Source organism: Rattus norvegicus, chromosome 2 (genome assembly GCF_021556685.1).
Source record: "Rattus norvegicus strain SHRSP/BbbUtx chromosome 2, alternate assembly SHRSP_T2T, whole genome shotgun sequence".
In the NCBI taxonomy this organism is placed as follows: domain Eukaryota; kingdom Metazoa; phylum Chordata; class Mammalia; order Rodentia; family Muridae; genus Rattus; species Rattus norvegicus.
In genome coordinates, this window is record NC_141535.1 from 105319143 (window position 1) to 105340312 (window position 21170).

At 40.2% G+C, this 21170-nt stretch overlaps 1 protein-coding gene and 1 pseudogene across 2 annotated transcripts in view; both read right to left on the reverse strand.

The window, feature by feature from the left end:
- Positions 1 to 21170, reverse strand: part of LOC120100783 (uncharacterized) — a 517117-nt gene that overhangs the window by 147201 nt on the left and 348746 nt on the right. The gene's annotated exons all lie outside the window — the stretch shown is intronic.
- Positions 9211 to 9789, reverse strand: LOC103691519 (60S ribosomal protein L9 pseudogene; annotated as a pseudogene). Its single transcript, XR_015677969.1, has one exon. The product of XR_015677969.1 is annotated as a 60S ribosomal protein L9 pseudogene (transcript).

A 21170-nucleotide genomic window follows, 5' to 3' on the forward strand; every position in this document is an offset into this window, starting at 1 on the left:
AACTGGAGGTCAACATGCAGAAGAATGCAGATGGATCCATGCTTATCACCCTGTACGAAGCTTAAGTCGAAGTGGATCAAGGACCTCCACATCAAACCAGACACACTCAAACTAATAGAAGAAAAACTAGGGAAGCATCTGGAACACATGGGCACTGGAAAAAATTGCCTAAACAAAACACCAATGGCTTATGCTCTAAGATCAAGAATCGACAAATGGGATCTCATAAAACTGCAAAGCTTCTGTAAGGCTAAGGACACTGTGGTTAGGACAAAACCGCAACCAACAGATTGGGATAAGATCTTTACCAATCCTACAACAGATAGAGGCCTTATATCCAAAATATACAAAGAACTCAAGAAGTTAGACCGCAGGGAAACAAATAACCCTATTAAAAAATGGGGTTCAGAGCTAAACAAAGAATTCACAGCTGAGGAATGCCGAATGGCTGAGAAACACCTAAAGAAATGTCATCATCTTTAGTCATAAGGGAAATGCAAATCGAAACAACCCTGAGATTTCACCTCACACCAGTGAGAATGGCTAAGATCAAAAACTCAGGTGACAGCAGATGCTGGCGAGGATGTGGAGAAAGAGGAACACTCCTCCATTGTTGGTGGGATTGCAGACTGGTAAAACCATTCTGGAAATCAGTCTGGAGGTTCCTCAGAAAATTGGACATTGAACTGCCTAAGGATCCAGCTATACCTCTCTTGGGCATATACCCAAAAGATGCCCCAACATATAAAAAAGACACGTGCTCCACTATGTTCATCACAGCCTTATTTATAATAGCCAGAAGCTGGAAAGAACCCAGATGCCCTTCAACAGAGGAATGGATACAGAAAATGTGGTACATCTACACAATGGAATATTACTCAGCTATCAAAAACAACGAGTTTATGAAATTCGTAGGCAAATGGTTGGAACTGGAAAATATCATCCTGAGTGAGCTAACCCAATCACAGAAAGTCATACATGGTATGCACTCATTGATAAGTGGCTATTAGCCCAAATGCTTGAATTACCCTAGATGCCTAGAACAAATGAAACTCAAGACGGATGATCAAAATGTGAATGCTTCACTCCTTCTTTAAAAGGGGAACAAGAATACCCTTGGCAGGGAAGAGAGAGGCAAAGATTAAAACAGAGACTGAAGGAACACCCATTCAGAGCCTGCCCCACATGTGGCCCATACATATACAGCCACCCAATTAGACAAGATGGATGAAGCAAAGAAGTGCAGACCGACAGGAGCCGGATGTAGATCGCTCCTGAGAGACACAGCCAGAATACAGCAAATACAGAGGCGAATGCCAGCAGCAAACCACTGAACTGAGAATAGGACCCCCGTTGAAGGAATCAGAGAAAGAACTGGAAGATCTTGAAGGGGCTCGAGACCCCAAAAGTACAACAATGCTAAGCAACCAGAGCTTCCAGGGACTAAGCCACTACCTAAAGACTATACATGGACTGACCCTGGACTCTGACCTCATAGGTAGCAATGAATATCCTAGTAAGAGCACCAGTGGAAGGAGAAGCCCTGGGTCCTGCTAAGACTGAACCCCCAGTGAACTAGACTATGGGGGGAGGGCGGCAATGGGGGGAGGGTTGGGAGGGGAACACCCATATAGAAGGGGAGCGGGGAGGGGGATGTTTGCCCAGATACCGGGAAAGGGAATAACACTCGAAATGTATATAAGAAATACTCAAGTTAATAAAAAAAAAAAAAAAGAAGCTCATAAAAAAAAAAGAAATAAATTCCCTACTATAGGCTTAGAGAATCATTCTAGCTACTCAAAAATTACAGATGAAAAACATACTGTTATATGAATCATGAATGAATCTTTGCTATTGACTGTAATGATTATAATTTGCCAATAAATTCTTTGTATTTTATTCTTTAGTGTATAAAAAAAAGAAAATACCAAGTTATGTGACTCTGTCTCTGTCTCTGTCTCTGTCTGTCTGTCTGTCTGTCTGTCTCTCTCTCTCTCTCTCTCTCTCTCTCTCTCTCTTGTTCTTCTGGAAATATAGCGTTTCACAAGCATTTGTTCTCAGCTAATGTATGATACATCAGGGAAGAGACAGTATGATGCCATCACTATAGTCATGATTGTTTCTATTATAATACAGACATAAACTGACTTCCATATCTGTGATATGCATCTCATAATTCATCAGACAAGATGGAGATCTATGGGTTTGCTTTGTTTTATCTTTTGCTGTGTACAGTCGCAGACTCTGAAACAATAGGCTCAGATTTCTTTTGTTACTCAAAGAAAACCTTCCTTCTAGAAATCTTCAAACAGATGATATAAGTTGGAAATAATTTCACAATATGATGAACTCATAAACATTAAAATGCCAGAGAGCTCTCATAACCTAAAATTAAGTTGTATCCTATCTCTCCTTTGCACAAAAATAGAAAACCTCTTGGAAAATGTATTTATATAGCAGATTTCCGTTGACACAGCTCAGAATACCTCATATAGGGCCAACCTCCCAATTCAGTTGAGAAATTATCCAACAAGAAATGAAATATGAGGGACTCCCAGGAGTTTGTAAAGAGTTTTCATCACATTCCAGCATGTGAAAACAGAGAGATCAAAATCAGACAGAAAAATTTAGTAACTACAAACTTATTTGCTGTTTTGTCCTTAAGGATTCTTCACACTTGATTTGTGTATGTGTGTATGTACATGTGTGCACGTTTGTGTATGTGCATGTGAGGGTGCATATCTATATCCCCAAGTGTGTGAGGATATTTATATGTGTTTACATATGTGTTTGAGTGTGCATATATGTGTGTGCACATGTGTATGTACATGTGTGTTAAGGTGACATGTACACTATATCACATGCTTTTCATAAGGTATCCAACTTGTCTTTGCCTCACATGGTTATCATTTCATGGCTACAGCATAAAAAATGAAATGAAATTATGCATCAAAGCACAACTCTTCAGACACAAATTTTAAAATCAATGGATTTAATTTATTCTACTTAATTAGACTGTTTTGCCTTCCTCCTCCTCCTCCTCCTCCTCCCCCTTCTACTACTACTACTCCCTTCTCCTTTTCCTTTGATTAATTTTTTTGTGTGTAGGCACCTTTATGTGTCTTTCTTAAGGTTCTCTCCAACTTGGAAATACTTCTTTGCCTTGAAACAGGGTTTTTCATTTGTCAGGAACTCACCAATTACCCTAGGTAAATTATTTATGAAGCCATGGGTTTTCTTGTCACCACTTTTCTAGTGGTGACCTTATATGTTTGTTCCTCCGTAAATGGTGTTTGTAGCTAAGTAGTGGGGTCTGAACTTGGATGCTCATACTTGCACAGCAAGCACTTCACTGCAGAGCCATTTTCTCAGCCCCTGAGTCCTTTCTTTGAGCTTACTCCAGAATACTTACATACCCCCAGGGCTAACACACATACCCATAATTAAAAATAAAGTTAAAAAAGATAAGAAACTGTGGTTTTATATCTGATGCCATTTTACTGAGGTGGGTAGAAGATCTGATGGTTTTAGGTGTGGGCACTCATCCTGGATGTGAGAGAAAGAAAGCAGCAGCTATTTAAGAGTCCCAGAGACCCCACCCAAGAGCATCCTGACCTAGAACACAGAAGGACGGGCTGTCATTTTTCTGGGCCTGGAGTATCAATTGAAGTGGGAAGGAAAGACATGACTCAAAAGCTGATTCTGCTTTTATGCTGTGCTGAATGGGCCTGCTGCACATCCTGCCAATGACTCCATCATATTCCATGATCTCCTCATACCCAATCCACCAGCCTGGGATGCTGGCTTCACAGTGTACTGTTCTTCCTCCTCTCCTCCTTATCTCTATCTATATTTTCTATCTTTTTCAAATACTCTTCCACAAAATACATAGCTTAGTCTTCTTTCCTTTAAATCTGTGTTCAAATGTCACATCTACTAGAATTTTTTCCCTGACAAACCTACTTATAAATCCTTTGGGTCCAACAAAGCATTCACTAAGCACCACCCTTGTTCCTGTTCCTCTACTTGACTCAGTTTCTCTACCCCATATCCATTCTAAAATAATACAGTTAGCTATTATTTACTTCATTCATTCTCCATTTTCTGTCCTCTAGAATGGAATTCTCTGTTCTTTTTAAACTCTGGTGCAGATACATTACTTATTCCTCTAACAGATATGACACTCACTGAATAGTTGGTGACCTATTTGCTGAAGAGATGAGCCAGGCTGCTGAAGGCACAGGGCTGCTGTGACTTCATGTTTGTGCTGATGTGATCAGCATTCTTTCTGGTGTGTTCTGAATTCTTACTGAATGCTTACTGATGGAACAAACATGTGGAACATTTAATCCCAGCCAGAAACCACTGAATTTGTGCTCTAGATTGGAGTAAAGATTATTGTATGTAATGAATGGAAAATCAGAAGAAAGAGGATTATGTTATAATGATTAGTAATAATGGTAAAATGGTAGTTATGCTTGTTACATGTAATATCTAGTCCTCTAGTGAGGACCTCGCAAGGATGTTGTATTATCTTCCTTTGCAGGTAAAAGTATCAGAGACCATAATGTTTTAATACACACATGGAAAAGCCAGTTGAGATTCAGAGTCATAGCAATATTCTGAATAATGCACATTTTACTCCTTAAATCTAGAAATAAAACAATGTTTTCTTCCTGTCACAGCTGTGTAGATGCAGGAAGAATAACAATGCAGGTGGAGGCACCACACAGATCTTCTGTGGCTTTGAAATCTTGAGTTATTCTCTTACAAAACAGCTGCTATTCCCAAACACTAAACCTCATAAACATAAAATTGAAAAATGGTGTTAGCCTCTGTGTGGCAATGTTTTTTAAGCTATTTCTACAAAATACCGAAAACTGAAACAGATGCAGTATATCTGAAAGAAGTGAACATGATACAAGAAACAAAGCCAGTGTATACATCAATGAAGAACAAGAATATTTAATAAGCAGACAGCAAATATGATGCAATAGAGCAACTCATACACTCACTAACATCTAGTGTACAATTCCATGCCAAGGACACATTCTCAGGGCACTGAACATATGGAAAAACACTCATGAAGGAAATCTGTCCTTCTCAGAAGTTCATCCAAGTCAGGGGATGAAATGCATGGCACAGTTGACCACCCCATTATCTGTGGATGCTTTAATGTTTGGACCAACAAGCTAGGAAATATTCAAAGAAAAATTGCAGCTACACTAAATATCCACTAACATTTTGCCTTGGTATTTTGCCATTTTTACTAACAAGCACAATATGAAAATATTTATGCTGTATTTATCATGTTAGGCATTAGAAAAAAACTAGAGATGATTCGAGGCATAAATGAGGATTGTTCATATTACATGCAGAGATCAAGCTACTTTATGCCATCCTCTTCAACAGTGTCAAGTTTTGGCATCCATCGAAGGTTCTCAAAGAGATCACTGATGGGTTCCTAGGAACTACTGCATATATTACATGCTGCTAATGACAAACAGAATAAGAAATCAAAGAGAGGAAACTAGGAGTTGTACTCACTAGTGTTGTCAACCTGAGACAATCTAGAATCACTTGGAAAGTGAATCTTGGATTAGGTTAGTCTAGATTATGTGGGCACGACTGAGAGGGAGTATCTCAATCAAGTTAATTGAAGGGGGGATGTCTATCCACTGTGAGTAGAGCCATCCCTTAGGAAAGGGAATCTAAATGTGAAGAGTGTGAACTAAGAAGTAGTATGTATGCATTAATTCATGAGACTCTCTTCTTGACTGTGGATGACATGTGACCAATTCATGCTGCCTGACTTCCTCTCAGTAATGGAAAATAAACTGGAATTGTGAGTCAAATAAGTCCTTCCTCTCTTAAGTTGCCTTTGTCAGTTATCACAGCAAGAGGCAGTGAAACTGAGACTGGCATAGTCCCTCTACTATGGGTATAATTTAAGCACTATGCCATGCTCATGTCAAAGAAAGTGGTACAATAAGGAAAAATTGCCAAATCTTTGCAAAACAATTTAACCTTGATCTTCACTTGGCAGCACAAGACTTTCTCTTCCTCAAAGCTGGCATTGTAAGGCTGGGATGTTTCACATTTGAGCTTGAGTTCGCTCTACTGTTTGCCTTGAGTTGAGAATAATGTCACAAAACTAGCCAAGTTTGAGATGGGGGAGAAGTTTTAGACAAGAAATTTTTTAAAACGGTATACCCCACAGAGTCACACCCCTCCTTAAACCAGACAAAATTCTAATCTAATCTTTCAGTGTCATTGTGATCTCAGATGAAAAGACTCATGTCAAGAAAAGGAGAAGCAAGGTAAACTGCAGATCACAAACAAAGAATGACATTCTGGTTGATAGTCCATTTTGAGAGAGGTATACATACCATTGAGGAGTGTGGGCAAGCAGAGTCTTGAATGTGCAGAGATGTTAGGAAAACATCTCGGGGAGGGCTCTAAAATTAGTTAGATGACAACTGAAAACTATCATCTATAATCACACCATCTCATGGATGAAAAGTCAGGTGAGAATCTGAAAAGTCAATAAACAAATGAAAATAAATGGACAGCAACTCCTAGTGGGAGGAGTTATCCAAGTTGGCAATATCGATCTCTTATGAAATGTGAAAAGCCAATGATGAAGCTATTGCACTGGGACAAATAGTTTGCATTTGAAGTATACAAATGAGCTCAACTGGCAGAAACATTCCAGAAGATAGGAGCTGGGTACCAGAGAGGTGTCTATATTCAGATTGGGAAGACTGCTTCTTGGCTTTCATTTTCAGAATCTAAGTGACCCCCTGTTATCTGAAAAGCTGGAGGAGGCTCCAGTCACCAACAGAAGAGGAAAGATAGGTCCCAGAAAGGAGTTTAAAGGCACTTAGATATGTGGACCTGGTGACTTGATTAGGTTACAAACACTTAAAGACTGTAAACACCATGCAGAGTCTAAAATTACTACCCTGATACCCTTAGGCAGAGAAATAACAGGACACTGGAGAAAGATCTCAGCCCACAACTCTTTCAACAATTGTGGGTTCTATCTTTCATTTCTACTAAAACATGACTGGAATATATTACTGTTGTGACTTCTAGGTCCTGTTCACTTGTGACCATGTTTCTGACGTCTTTGTTTCCTTGTCTCCCATGCCACAGAAGGCAGAATTCATCACTCCCTGAATCCTCTTTCCAGAGCATTTAAGAAGGGCAGGGGAAAATGGGGAGGAGGGTATGAGAGTGGGCCTGGGAAAAGAGGAGCAAGAAGCTACGAGCAAAATATAAAGTGAATAAACAAATAAACTAATGGGGAGGGCGGGGTCATTATGTTCACACTGTAATAAGTCGGCAAAGATGAGTTTTTTAAAAGTCTGGGTTTATAACATGCAATTTTGTGGTTGCACTTAGAGAGCTTGACTGGCAAGTGTTACACACACACACACACACACACACAGAGAGAGAGAGAGAGAGCATTTCTATCTACCAATATGGAAAGAGTGGCAGTACATCTATTTTAAGTAAATGGCAACCAGGTAAGCAATGCCTGCACTTTGGTATTTTATGTGTGGTCATGAGAGAACAATTAAGTAGTATTTGCTGTTGCTGTGGTTTTCATAAATACTCTGGAAGAACATTTTAATGGCCTGAAAGGGCAGGACAGGGACAGAGGTAAAGGTGGCATGTCTTACTAAGCATAGTTTATGTTGTTTTCACCTTTCACACATGCATTCATTGTCCATCATCTCTTCCAAACATGTGAAAAGCACTGCTTTGAAGCAGAATTAGTGTTCACTAAGCACGTTTCCAAACAGGTCTCCACCACGGAGGTTAAGGAGAAAGATGCCAGAAAAAGAGAATAAGACATGATAATTTGTAGTGTGAGCTTCTGAAGGGGGTGGGGTCGCTTAAAAATGTATTTTTACAACATACATCCTTGAGGGTAAAAACAACAGCAACCAAAATGATATAAAGGCTGTATGTGCTGGACTTAGTGGTTAATTATGTGAAAAATATTGCTATTCACTTGTTTTTTAAAAATGAATTAACTCTAGTTATAGAGCGAGTTGTAGAGGAAACTAAATAGCATGGCATTTTCTTGCTCCAATCCTGGTAATCAAAATCCTGTTCAGTGTCTCCTTGTGTAAAGGTGGCTGCTTGGCTAGTTCTCTTAATTGCACTTCCAAGCGTGGCCTGCCTTGAGGAGCCTCCATCTTTTGCATTGAACCCAAGGCAATTTCTCAATATACTGTTAGAAAAGTCAATATTTTAAATGAGACTTGCTGTGCCCCTGAAATAGTGCTGATACTGAAATAGATTTATATGAAATTTTTGTTTCTCTGAATGAATTACTGATTGTTTCCCTGACTGATTACATGTGTGTGTGTGAGAGAGAGAGAGAGAGAGAGAGAGAGAGAGAGACAGAGAGAGAGAGAGAAAGAAAGAGAGAGAAACAGACAGACAGACACACAGAGTGAGACAGACAGACACAGAGAGAGAGAAGTGGCACAAAGTCTAGTTCTCAAGGAGTCATAAAACATACCATATATACATACACATATGTATGTATATGTGTGTGTGTATGGTGTGTGTATGTGTGTGTGTATGGTGTGTGTGTATGGTGTGTGTGTGTATGGTGTGTGTGTGTATGGTGTGTGTGTGTGTGAACTAACATAAAGAAAAGGCAATGCTCACTTAAAAGAGAACTAAAGAAGAGGATATAAACATATGGAAGGTGACTTTGTATCTAAAATGAAACCTTATTAATACAGCACATCATAATCTTTGGGGTTATTTCCAAACTGGATAGAGGCCATTTACATTTCCATAATAAAAATTATCAAACAAACTTTTCACCAGTCTAGTGATATCACACTCTTTGGGATAAGTATAAAGGAAATCGTCATGATTCCTGACTTTGGGAACCAGCTATAGAGACTTTTGCCTCATTCGATATCCACGCAATCTTAAAGATCTAATCCATATCTAAGGTGACAACCAAATGATTTCACCCAAAGACTATTCTAATTCTTAAAAGTGTCACCTAACCATCCCCAGAATGGTCCTCCCTCAGAGTCCCTGACACTGTCTTCCTGACTAAAGATTTTGACTGTTTTCTTCTTTTTTTCAATATATAAGTCTTTTATTGTCACCATAGAGGTCAAATTGTACTTGTGATCAGGATCTTGTTTCTGGAGCTAGGAAAGTGAGGTCTCATTTGTCAGGCTGCTGCACGGTTCCCTTCTCAGAAACATAGATGCCATCCAAAGACTTCCGGATACCCTTGTTCTTAACCGTTGTGGCTTGTTGAATCAGAGCAGCTGAATTTGAAATAAGTTCAATATCATTTCCTTCAAGGATTAACTCATTCTTCTGGGCTTGAGAAACAGAACAAGCAACACCTGTCCTCATCCGAACCCTCCGGATGTATTTTTCACCCAAGAAATTTCGGATTTCAACCAAAGATCCATTCTCCTGAATAATGACGTTGACAGGGACATGAGCATGCACAGACCTCTTCTTGTAACGGAAGCCCAGTGTCACACCCTTGATCAGGTTCTGAAGATGACTGCAGATGGTTCTGAGGGTGGCCAGTTCCTTCCTGTTACCCCACCACTTGTCAACACGGAGCCTTTTCTTTTTCTTTCCAAGAAGACTCAGCTCTACATTGATGTGATTGAAGTCCCTCCTCAGAGTTCCCCTGGGGCCCTTCAGAATGATTGTGCGCCCCTTCAGAGTGATGTCCACATTTTCTGGAATGTCGCCAGTCTGATGGCTGAGAATGGTTTCCATTCTCACAGTAGATGGGGCAAAGAGAGCGACTGTTTTCTTTTATGTAAAATTTTAGTTGCTGACCTGCTTCCTCTTTCTATTTATGCTTTTCATGATCATACCAAGATCCTGGACAGAAAGGAATTTGACCTTTCTGGTACAGCATACATAGCTCATAAGACAAAAGGATACATTTCTAAAGAATAATTCCATTCTATACAACCTCCAAGGTCACAGAGCAAAACCACATGGCTATGTTTTGTCACTATAAATTACTCTGAGAAAATTCTTACAAATACATTAAACAGGAAACTCAAACACAATCATATTGCCCTTGGAATCAGTTAGCTAACCACAGCATAAGAAAAATGCTATTAATCTCTACTTTTGACACTGCTAATTTTTCTGCTTCCTTTTCTTTGTTTTGTTTAATACATTGAGCAATTTTAAGTTGCAAAGCACACATGAGCTAATGATTATTCTTTATACTGCCCAATTGGAGTATGAGTTGCACACTTCCTGCATAGAAACTCTGCCTTATAAGACATAAGAGGAGAGGAAAGAAGAGCAGATGGTTACCCAAGTATTTCTGGTATAATAGTCAGATGACTTGGAAAGGGAAAATACTATGAGAACTATGGAAGAGCCCTACAGCTACTCTGTGGAAGGGAGCCAGTCCAAATGTAAGCGCCTCCTATACCACTCCTTGTTTTCTTACTAATCTACTAAAAACTGATGTTCTGTTTAGAAAAATTAGGCACTAGGAAAAAGATCACATAACATCTTCAAGGGATCCTTTGTATCTCGGAGCCTCTAGCAGACTTTTCTTTGTTCTTTTCTCAATTTGCCTCATGAAAGTCTGAAAAGAGAAAACTTTACTTTTCTTTCAAGATAAGGAAAGCTATTAATTAAATATATTCCATTATTTTCTTTCAAAAAGACTGAGATATATTAAGCAGGGGTCAAATTCAAATGGTGCAAAGTCATTGAGAACTTGCAGTGGTGGACCTTTTATTAGCTCTTTGCTTAATATGTGAGTAAAGCTCCAAGATTATTTTCAGATCTTAGTGCTGGCAGTCACAACCCAGGCTATTGGATCTTATTATTTTTAGTGGTAAAATGTCTGTTATTTTTAAAATTCTTGAAAAGTTCTCAACGTGATTTTGACTTAAAAGCAAAAAGCTGAAAAATAAGCAAATCAGAATAAAATTTGTCTGGAGAGATATTGCAAAGGCCCTTGGGATTCTTTCTAATTCCAAAGCAAAGAACTTTCCCTTTTCCAACCAAAGAAAGAAGGGTTGGTGGAATTAAATGCAGATTTAGAATAAATCTAGAATTTGGAATAAAGCACAAAAAGCAGAGGAAGAGGCCTCCCCTTCACAAAAAAAATGGTATAAAGACCTCCCCTTCAGCTCTCCCTTTTCATCTGGGAGCATAAGATCTGTGAACGCTCATGGACAGAGAAAGGAAGACAAGTTTTAGCTGAAACTTTGGGGAAACAACTTGAGAAAGCTATCCAAAAATAAACACATAAAAATTGCATTTGGACCTATAGTTAGAGAATCTCGCCAACGGAGTTGAGTCAAACCAAGAGGTGTTACTTGAAAACCAAGACCATGTCACTCAAGTATTCAGATTTCAATGAAGATGGGAAAATAGTTTGGATCATGCACGGCATACATGGTAAAATTAAGTGGAAGTTTCTCAGAAATGTTAGAGAGTAGATGGGCTCTTTGAACTTTCAAGTACTAATTTTATTATTATTATTTTTGCCTATGAAGTCCCATTCCTTTGCCCTGTTCAATAGGCCAAGACATTAGTGTGTTCAATGAGAGACGCTGTGTATTGATATTAGACCCTTTTACAGATTTTATAGTTTTCTTCCTTCATTGTTCCTTCCTTTTCTCCTCAATTTGTGTGTGTGTGTGTGTGTGTGTGTGTGTGTGTGTGTGTGTGTGTGTGTGTGTGTGTGTGTGTGTATGCAATAGTTCATCCTCTCCTACCATGTGGATGTTTAGGGAAGAAAACACAGATTGTGAGGTTTGGCCCCAAAAATCTTTACCTGCTGAACCACTTCAACAGTTGTTCTATTTCTCAAGGTGATATAATTGTCTTAAGAAATTAGTTTTATTTATTATTTATTTAAAAATTATGCTGTTACATAGTTATATATTTATTATATTTACCAGTAGTTTTATATTTATTATATTTACCATATGTATATGGTATATATACATATGTATGTTATTGAATATTAATATATTTACATTTCAAATGTTATCCCCTTTCCCAGTTTTCCCTGCAAAACCTCCTATCCCATTCCCTCTCCCCCTTCTTCCAAGAGGATGCTCCCTGACCCACTCACCCACTCCCACTTACCTGCCCTGGCATTCCCCTACACTGGGGAATCAAACCTCCATAGTACCAAGTGCCTCTCCTCCCACTGATGCTCGACAAGGCCATCCTCTGCTAAGCCATGAGCGGCTCTATGTGTACTCTTTGGGTGGTGGTTATTCCCCGGGAGCTCTTGGTGGGTATGGTTGGTTGATATTGTTTTTCTTCCTAAGAGGTTGAAACCCCCTCAGCTCCTTCAGTCTTTACCCTAACTCCTCTATTAGGGTCCCTGTGCTCAGTTCCTTGGTTGGCTGTAAGCATCCGCATCTGTATTGGTCAGGCTCTGCTAGAGCCTCTCAGGAGACAGCTATATCAGGCTCCTGTCAGCAAGCACTTCTTGGCACTATTGTCTGGGTTTGGTGTCTGCATATGGGCTGGATTCCCAGGTGGGGCAGTCTTTGGGCAGCCTTTCCTTCAGTCTCTGCTCCACTCTTTGTCCCTGTATTTCATTTGGGTAGGAGCAGTTCTGGATTAAAATTTTGGAGATTTGTGGTTGGCCCCTTCCCTCAACCAGGGGCTATGACTAACCTCTGCAGGTTCTCCCTCCCTTTTTCAGGTATTTCAGCTATTGTCATCTCCGTTGGATCCTGGAAGCCTCTTGCTTTTCTGGCATCTGTGTCTAGCTGGTGGCTATCACCAGTTCCCCAACTCTCATTGCTGCACACCTCCGTTCAAATTCCTGACCCTCTGTATATCATCTCTGTCTCCTTGGATACCTGATCCGGTCCCCCTCCTTTCTTCCTCCCAAGTCCATCCCACCAAAGAGTATTTTGTTCCACCTTCTAAGAAGGACTGAAGCATCCACACTTTGGTCTTCCTTCTCGAATTTATATAGATTTTAGTTTATTATAGGCATCATGGGTATTCCAAGCTTTTGGGTTTATATCCACTTATCAATGAGTGCACACCATGTGACTGGGCTACCTCACTCAGAATGATATTTTCTAATTCTGAACATTTGTCTAAGAATTTCATGAAGTCATTGTTTTTGATAGCTGAGTAGTACTCCATTGCGTAGATGTACCACATTTCTGTATCCATTCCTCTGTTGAAGGATATCTGTGTTCTTTCTGGCCTCTGGCTATTATAAATAAGGCTGATATGAACATAGTGGAACATATGTCCTTGTTATATGTTGGACCATCTTTTGAGTATATGCCCAAGAGTGTTATAGCTGGACCCTTAGGTAGTACTATGTCCAATTTGCTGAGGAAATGCCAGACTGCTTCCCAGAGTGGCTGTACCAGGTTACAACCCCACCAACAAGGGAGGGCTGTTCCTCTTTATCCTCATCCTAGCCAGAATCTGCTGTCACCTGAGTTTTTGATTTTAGCCATTTTGACTGGTTGAAGTGGAGTGAAGTGCTCGCTTTGAGTTGTGTTTCCCTCATGAATAAGGATGTTGAACATTTCTTTAGGTGCCTTTTGGCCATTGAAGATTCCTCACTTGTGAATTCTTTGTTTAGCTCTGTACCCCATTTTTAATAGGGTTATTTGGTTCTCCAGAGCCTAACTCCTTGAAATCTTTGTACATATTTGACATTAGCCTTCTAGTAGATGTAGGATTGGTAAAGATCTTTTCCCAATCTGTTGGTTGCCATTTTGTCCTATTGATGTATCCTTTGCCTTATAGAACCTTTGTAATTTTTCGAGACCCCATTTGTCTATTGTTGATCTAAGAGCATAAGCATTTGGTGTTCTGTATAGGAAATTGTCCCTGTGCCCATGTGTTTGAGGCTCTTCTCGACTTTTTCTTCTATTAGTTTCGGTGTATCTGGTTTTACATGGGTGTTCTTGATCCACTTGGACTTGAGTTATGTACAAGGCAATAAGAATGGATCGATTTCAATTCTTCTACATGCTGACTGCCAGTTAAACCAGTAATATTTGTTGAAAATGCTTTTTCCTTTGATAGTTTTACCTTCTTTGTCAAAGATCAAGTGACCATAGGTGTGTGGGTTCATTTCTGGGTCTTCAATTCTATTCTGTTGATCTACTTCACTGTCTCTGTACCAATAACATGCAGTTTTTATCACTATTGCTCTGTAGCACTGCTTGAGGTCAGGGATCGCGATTCCCCCCAGAAGTTATTTTATTGATGACAATAGTTTTCTCTTCTGCTATCTTGTGTTTTTATTATTCCAAATGAATTTGCAAATTGTTCTTTCTAACTCTATGAAGAATAGAGTTGGAATTTTGATAGGAATTGCACTGAATCTATAGATTGCTTTTGGCTAGATGGCCATTTTTACTCTATTAATCCTGCCAATCCATGAGCATGGGAGATCTTTACATCTTCTGAGACCTTCAATTTCTCTTGCAGAGGTTTGAAGTTTTTGTCATGCAGAACTTGCTTTTGTCATCTTTAACTTGGTTGGTTAGAGTCCCACCAAGGTATTTTATATTATTTGTGACTACAGTGAAGGTTGTCAACTCCCTAATTTCTTTCTCAGCCTGTTTATCCTTTGAGTAGAGGAACACTACAGATTTGTTTGAGTTAATTTTATACCCAGCCACTTTGCTGAAGTTGTTTATCAGGCTTAGTACTTCTCTGGTAGAATTTTTGGGGTTACTAAATTATACTATCATATCATCTGCAAATAGTGATATTTTGACTTCTTCCTTTCCAATTTGTATCCCCTTGACCTCCTTTTGTTGTCTAATTGTTCTGGCTAGGACTTTGAGTACTATATTAAATAGGTATAGAGAGAGTGGGCAGCCTAGTCTAGTCCCTGATTTTAGTGGGATTTCTTCAAGTTTCTCTAGTTTGACGTTATCTACTGGTTTGCTGTATATTGTTTTTACTATATTTGGATATGGGACTTGAATTCCTGATCTTTCCAAGGCTTTTGCCATGAAGAGGTGTTGAATTTTGTCAAATGCTTTATCAGCATCTAACACGAAGGTCATATGTTTTTTTTCTCTGAGTTAAAGAAACGAAATTTTAAATAGAATGGTCATACATAGGTTGTCCTCTTCTGTTTCTGCATAGTCCAGATTGTGAGCCAGTATCTGATTCAGCAGGTTAAAAATAATAATAATAACAATAACAACAACAACAGTAGTAGTAGTAGGAGGAGGAGTAGTAGGAGTAGTAGTAGTAGTAGTAGTAGGAGTAGTAGTAGTAGTAGTAGTAGTAGTAGTAGTAGTAGTAGTAGTACTTCGTAGGCAAATGGTTGGAACTGGAAAATATCATCCTGAGTGAGGTAACTCAATCACAGAAAAACACACATGGTATGCACTCATTGATAAGTGACTATTAGCCCAAATGCTTGAATTACCCTAGATGCCTAGAACAAATGAAACTCAAGAGGGATGATCAAAATGTGAATGCTTCACTCCTTCTCTAAAAGGGGAACAAGAATACCCTTGGCAGGGAATAGAGAGGCAAAGATTAAAACAGACACAGAAGGAACACCCATTCAGAGCCTGCCCCACATGTGGCCCATACATATACAGCCACCCAATTAGACAAGATGGATGAAGCAAAGAAGTGCAGGCAGACAGGAGCCGGATGTAGATCTCTCCTGAGAGACACAGCCGGAGTACAGCCAATACAGAGGCGAATGCCAGCAGCAAACCACTGAACTGAGAATAGGACCCCCGTTGAAGGAATCAGAAAAAGAACTGGAAAGCTTGAAGGGGCTCGAGATCCCATATGAACAACAATGCCAAGCAACCAGAGCTTCCAGGGACTAAGCCACTACCTAAAGACTATGCATGGACTGATCCTGGACTCTGACCTCATAGGTAGCATTGAATATCCTAGTAAGATCACCAGTGTAAGGGGAAGCCCTGGGTCCTGCTAAGAGTGAACCCCCAGTGAACGTGATTGTTGGGGGGAGGGCAGCAATGGGGGAGGATGGGGAGGGGAACACCCATAAAGAAGGGGAGGGGGAGGGGCTAGGGGGATGTTGGCCCGTAAACCGGGAAAGGGAATAACACTCGAAATGTAAATAAGAAATACTCAAGTTAATTAAAAAAAAAAAAAAAAAAAGAACAATGCCCCTTTGCACCAAGAAGCTGGGATGGTCTGTGCATAGTTTGTGAGTGAAGAGAGCATATCTACATACTAACATTTAAGTAGCAAGCTAAGCTTCAGGAGTCAACAATATTCAGATGGAAAAAATTTAAATTATTGTCTTCTAAATCGCAATTGCAAATTAAATAATTTGAGTATAATTTAATCTGATTATAAAACTGATCTAAAGACAGAACAGAAGCTGGGTAGAGAACAAGAAGAAAGGGTAAGAGGTAGCAGAGAAGAGACAAAGGGGTCCAGTTTATTTTATCATTATCATCATCATCATCATCATCATTTAATTTTTTACATCCATTATTCTCCTCCCCACTCTCCCTTCAACAGTTCCTCATTTCATTCCTCCTAACCTGCCCCGGTCTCCAAGAGGATGTCCTTATCCTTTCCTCCACTGCGCCAGAGCTCCCCAGTCTCTGGAGGGTTAGGTACATCTTCTCTTACTGACATCAGACCAGGCAGTCTTTGCTGTATGTGTTGGGGGCATCAGATCGTGCTCCCTGGTTGGTGGCTCAGTTTCCTAGAGATCTTGGGGGTCCAGGTTAGTTGAGACTGCTGGTCTTCCTATGGGATTGCCCTCCTCCTCAGCTTCTTTCAGCTCTTCCCAAATTCAACCACAGGGTCCCCAGCTTCTGTCCACTGGTTGGGTGTTTCTATACCAGTTTATTTTCAAAAGGAAATAATTCTGGCTTCCATTTCTTAAGCTCCTAATAGGTTTTGCTTATTTGTCTGCATTATGCTGTTATTGATGCTAAGGAAAGATGAGAGAAAATCCAAGTAGATGTGACCTTTGAACATTGCATCGTCAACAAAGTTGATGCTAGAGAACCATGTGTTTGAGGGATTTATTTTTCTGGAGCCACACTCATAAGCAGTATCTGTCAACAGGTTAGATATCTAAAGACAGAATGTGTCTGTACATACTTCTGCTGAGTCAATCATGGTTGACAAGGAAAAGCCCAGCTTCCAGTGATACCTGAAAGGTCTACATACCAAGTACATTTAAAGTTAGGAGAGATAGGGATCAATAGATCACTTACTTGGACCCCAGACCTTCATTCTTTTTTTTTTTTATTTTTTTTTATTAACTTGAGTATTTCTTATATACATTTCAAGTGTTATTCCCTTTCCCGGTTTCCGGGCAAACATCCCCCTCCCCCCTCCCATTCCTTATGGGTGTCCCCCTCCCAACCCTCCCCCCATTGCCGCCCTCCCCCCATAGTCTAGTTCACTGGGGGTTCAGTCTTAGCAGGACCCAGGGCTTCCCCTTCCACTGGTGCTCTTACTAGGATATTCATTGCTACCTATGGGGTCAGAGTCCAGGGTCAGTCCATGTATAGTATTTAGGTAGTGGCTTAGTCCCTGGAAGCTCTGGTTGCTTGACATTGTTGTACTTTTGGGGTCTCGAGCCCCTTCAAGCTCTTCCAGTTCTTTCTCTGATTCCTTCAACAGGGGACCTATTCTCAGTTCAGTGGTTTGCTGCTGGCATTCGCCTCTGTATTTGCTGTATTCTGGCTGTGTCTCTCAGGAGCGATCTACATCCGGCTCCTGTCGGTCTGCACTTCTTTGCTTCATCCATCTTGTCCAATTGGGTGGCTGTATATGTATGGGCCACATGTGGGGCAGGCTCTGAATGGGTGTTCCTTCAGTCTCTGTTTTAATCTTTGCCTCTCCCTTCCCAGCCAAGGGTATTCTTTTTCCTCATTTAAAGAAGGAGTGAAGCATTCACATTTTGATCATCCGTCTTGAGTTTCGTTTGTTCTAGGGATCTAGGGTAATTCAAGCATTTGGGCTAATAGCCACTTATCAATGAGTGCATACCATGTATGTCTTTCTGTGATTGGGTTAGCTCACTCAGGATGATATTTTCCAGTTCCAACCATTTGCCTACGAATTTCATAAACTCGTTGTTTTTGATAGCTGAGTAATATTCCATTGTGTAGATGTACCACATTTTCTGTATCCATTCCTCTGTTGAAGGGCATCTGGGTTCTTTCCATTTTCTGGCTATTATAAATAAGGCTGCGATGAACATAGTGGAGCACGTGTCTCTTTTATATGTTGAGGCATCTTTTGGGTATATGCCCAAGAGAGGTATAGCTGGATCCTCAGGCAGTTCAATGTCCAATTTTGTGAGGAACCTCCAGACTGATTTCCAGAATGGTTTTACCAGTCTGCAATCCCACCAACAATGGAGGAGTGTTCCTCTTTCTTCACATCCTCGCCAGCATCTGCTGTCACCTGAGTTTTTGATCTTAGCCATTCTCACTGGTGTGAGGTGAAATCTCAGGGTTGTTTTGATTTGCATTTCCCTTATGACTAAAGATGTTGAATATTTCTTTAGGTGTTTCTCAGCCATTCGGCATTCCTCAGCTGTGAAATCTTTGTTTAGCTCTGAACCCCATTTTTAATAGGGTTATTTGTTTCCCTGCGGTCTAACTTCTTGAGTTCTTTGTATATTTTGGATATAAGGCCTCTATCTGTTGTAGGATTGGTAAAGATCTTTTCCCAATCTGTTGGTTGCCGTTTTGTCCTAACCACAGTGTCCTTTGCCTTACAGAAGCTTTGCAGTTTTATGAGATCCCATTTGTCGATTCTTGATCTTAGAGCATAAGCCATTGGTGTTTTGTTCAGGAAATTTTTTCCAGTGCCCATGTGTTCCAGATGCTTCCCTAGTTTTTCTTCTTAGTTTGAGTGTGTCTGGTTTGATGTGGAGGTCGTTGATCCACTTCGACTTAAGCTTTGTACAGGGTGATAAGCATGGATCGATCTGCATTCTTCTACATGTAGCCCTCCAGTTGAACCAGCACCATTTGCTGAAAATGCTATCTTTTTTCCATTGGATGGTTTTGGCTCCTTTGTCAAAAATCAAGTGACCATAGGTGTGTGGGTTCATTTCTGGGTCTTCAATTCTATTCCATTGCAGACCTTCATTCTTGCAATTGTACTTGCCCCTGAACTGACCTTAGGAGACAATTACTGCTGTCACTGTCTATAAGATCCTTTGGTCAAATAGGAACAGAGGCACAATTTGAACTCAGAACTGCTGTTTGCTTTCTCTTATATTTGTGTGAGGGTGTGTGTGGGTTTGTGTGAGTGTTTGTGATGTGGGCGTACAGGATACATGTTTGGAGAAATGTGGGAGGGGTACATGTAGGTATACATACATGTTAAGGACAGGTTTCACCCTCAAAAGTTATTCCTTGTGAGCTGTTCATCTTATTTGGACAGAAATTCTCAATGCAACCTGGGCCTTACCAAATTGGCTGGGATGGCTTGTCAACAAGAGCCAAAGATTCTCTTATTTCTGCTACTCAGAACTGAGATTGTATGCACACATCACTGTGCTGGTTTTGTTATGTGGAAACTGACTGTTTACATGAAAATTGACATGCTTTCCAGACAGTCTTTACTTAATCAACTGTCCCTTCAGATGTGTAAACTACTTCTTTCTTGTAGCCACTTGTTGCCACCTTAGACCTGGGGGATTGCCAGTAAGCTATGGCTTCTGAGGCCAGTGAATCTTAGCCCTGCTCCACTAACAGCACATGCAAAGTAATCTTATAAAATACTAAGACAAGATTTTCCTTTACAAGATACACATAGAACTAGATTGCAGCATTCCATAAAGTTAAGCAAGGAGCCTTAGATATATAATAGGAAAGAAAAGGCCTTCACAAAGCTTCCCTTTCATTTAGTCAGGTAGATCTATATTCTCCCCTTAACTAGACTTTAACATTAGCTTATGAAACGGCAGATTATGACGACCAGTGATTTATTTATACCACCCACCTATTTATTAAAGGCTTAAACTCTAGAATGGCTTCTGTGAGTTCAGGGCTGTGTCCTCAGGATGGTGCAGTTCCTATGTAATGCTTACTGCCATCTGTGACTGCCTGGGGTCACTTCTGCTATTCCTTACTTGAATCAGTTACTTTAGAACACTTGCTATTTATAAGTCTTTCTGTGTTGCCTTTTCCATAAAATACCAGTGTTTGTCTTTCTGGAGAATGCCTTCTTTCTGGAGGATGTGCTCTTTCTGGTAGATGCACCTCTTAAGATATAGTTTTCATGGGCAACAGTAGCTCTGTTGACTACCCTCACTGAAAGAAGGGGCTTGACTTGTATAAGAGCATGTTGCCAAACACAGAGGCTTCAGTTACAGACACCACCATGGGGCCCGTCAAAGTATTTTCCTTTTAATATCAGTCTATAGATAGTCTACTACCTTCAAATAGGAGTCTGTGCTGCTCCTTGAACAAATGATAATTCTCTCCTGCTTGCCTTCCTGAAAGCAGGCTGTCTTAGAGCTGGCTCACCTACATAATTTTCCAAAAATCCCTTAGTTGTACTGGGCACTTGTGGTGGCCTCTAGCCCCTCAAAATCCACATCCATTTACCTCATAGCCTTGTAAGCTATGCTCCTACCACAGCTACCTGATGAGTGTCGGTGAGCTTGTTTCATTCATCTTCAGTCACTCAAGTCTGTCAAAGCCTGAGGTCTTCTCTATATTTGTACCTTTGATTCAAACCAAATATGGTGTTCTGTTTCCCCATCACTAAGCCAAACATGACCCTCTGCCAAAGCTCTAGGTATCAACGTAGATAGAACTCAGCTCAGGACTCTAGTACTTGAAATAATCCAGACCCCTCTGCTCCCTTGCATTTGCTGTGGTTACAGCGCTGGTGATATTATGGAAACTATTAAAAATCCTTCTGTGTCTTTCCTGCTTTGATGACATAGTATCTGTGTCATGCTGGTACTGAGCAGAGTATATACCCAGCCTCACCCTCACACAGTCCCTAAAGTGTACCTGTTGAAAAGTAGAGACAAGTATGAGAGGGTCAGCTAGAAATCCTTGTCGTAATAGGGACATATGTTTGGCTTAGAAGGAAAGAGAACTCACTGTGTTGACAGACAAATCTGTGTTAATTTGTAGCAAGAGAAAATTGAGGCATTTAAATAATTGATT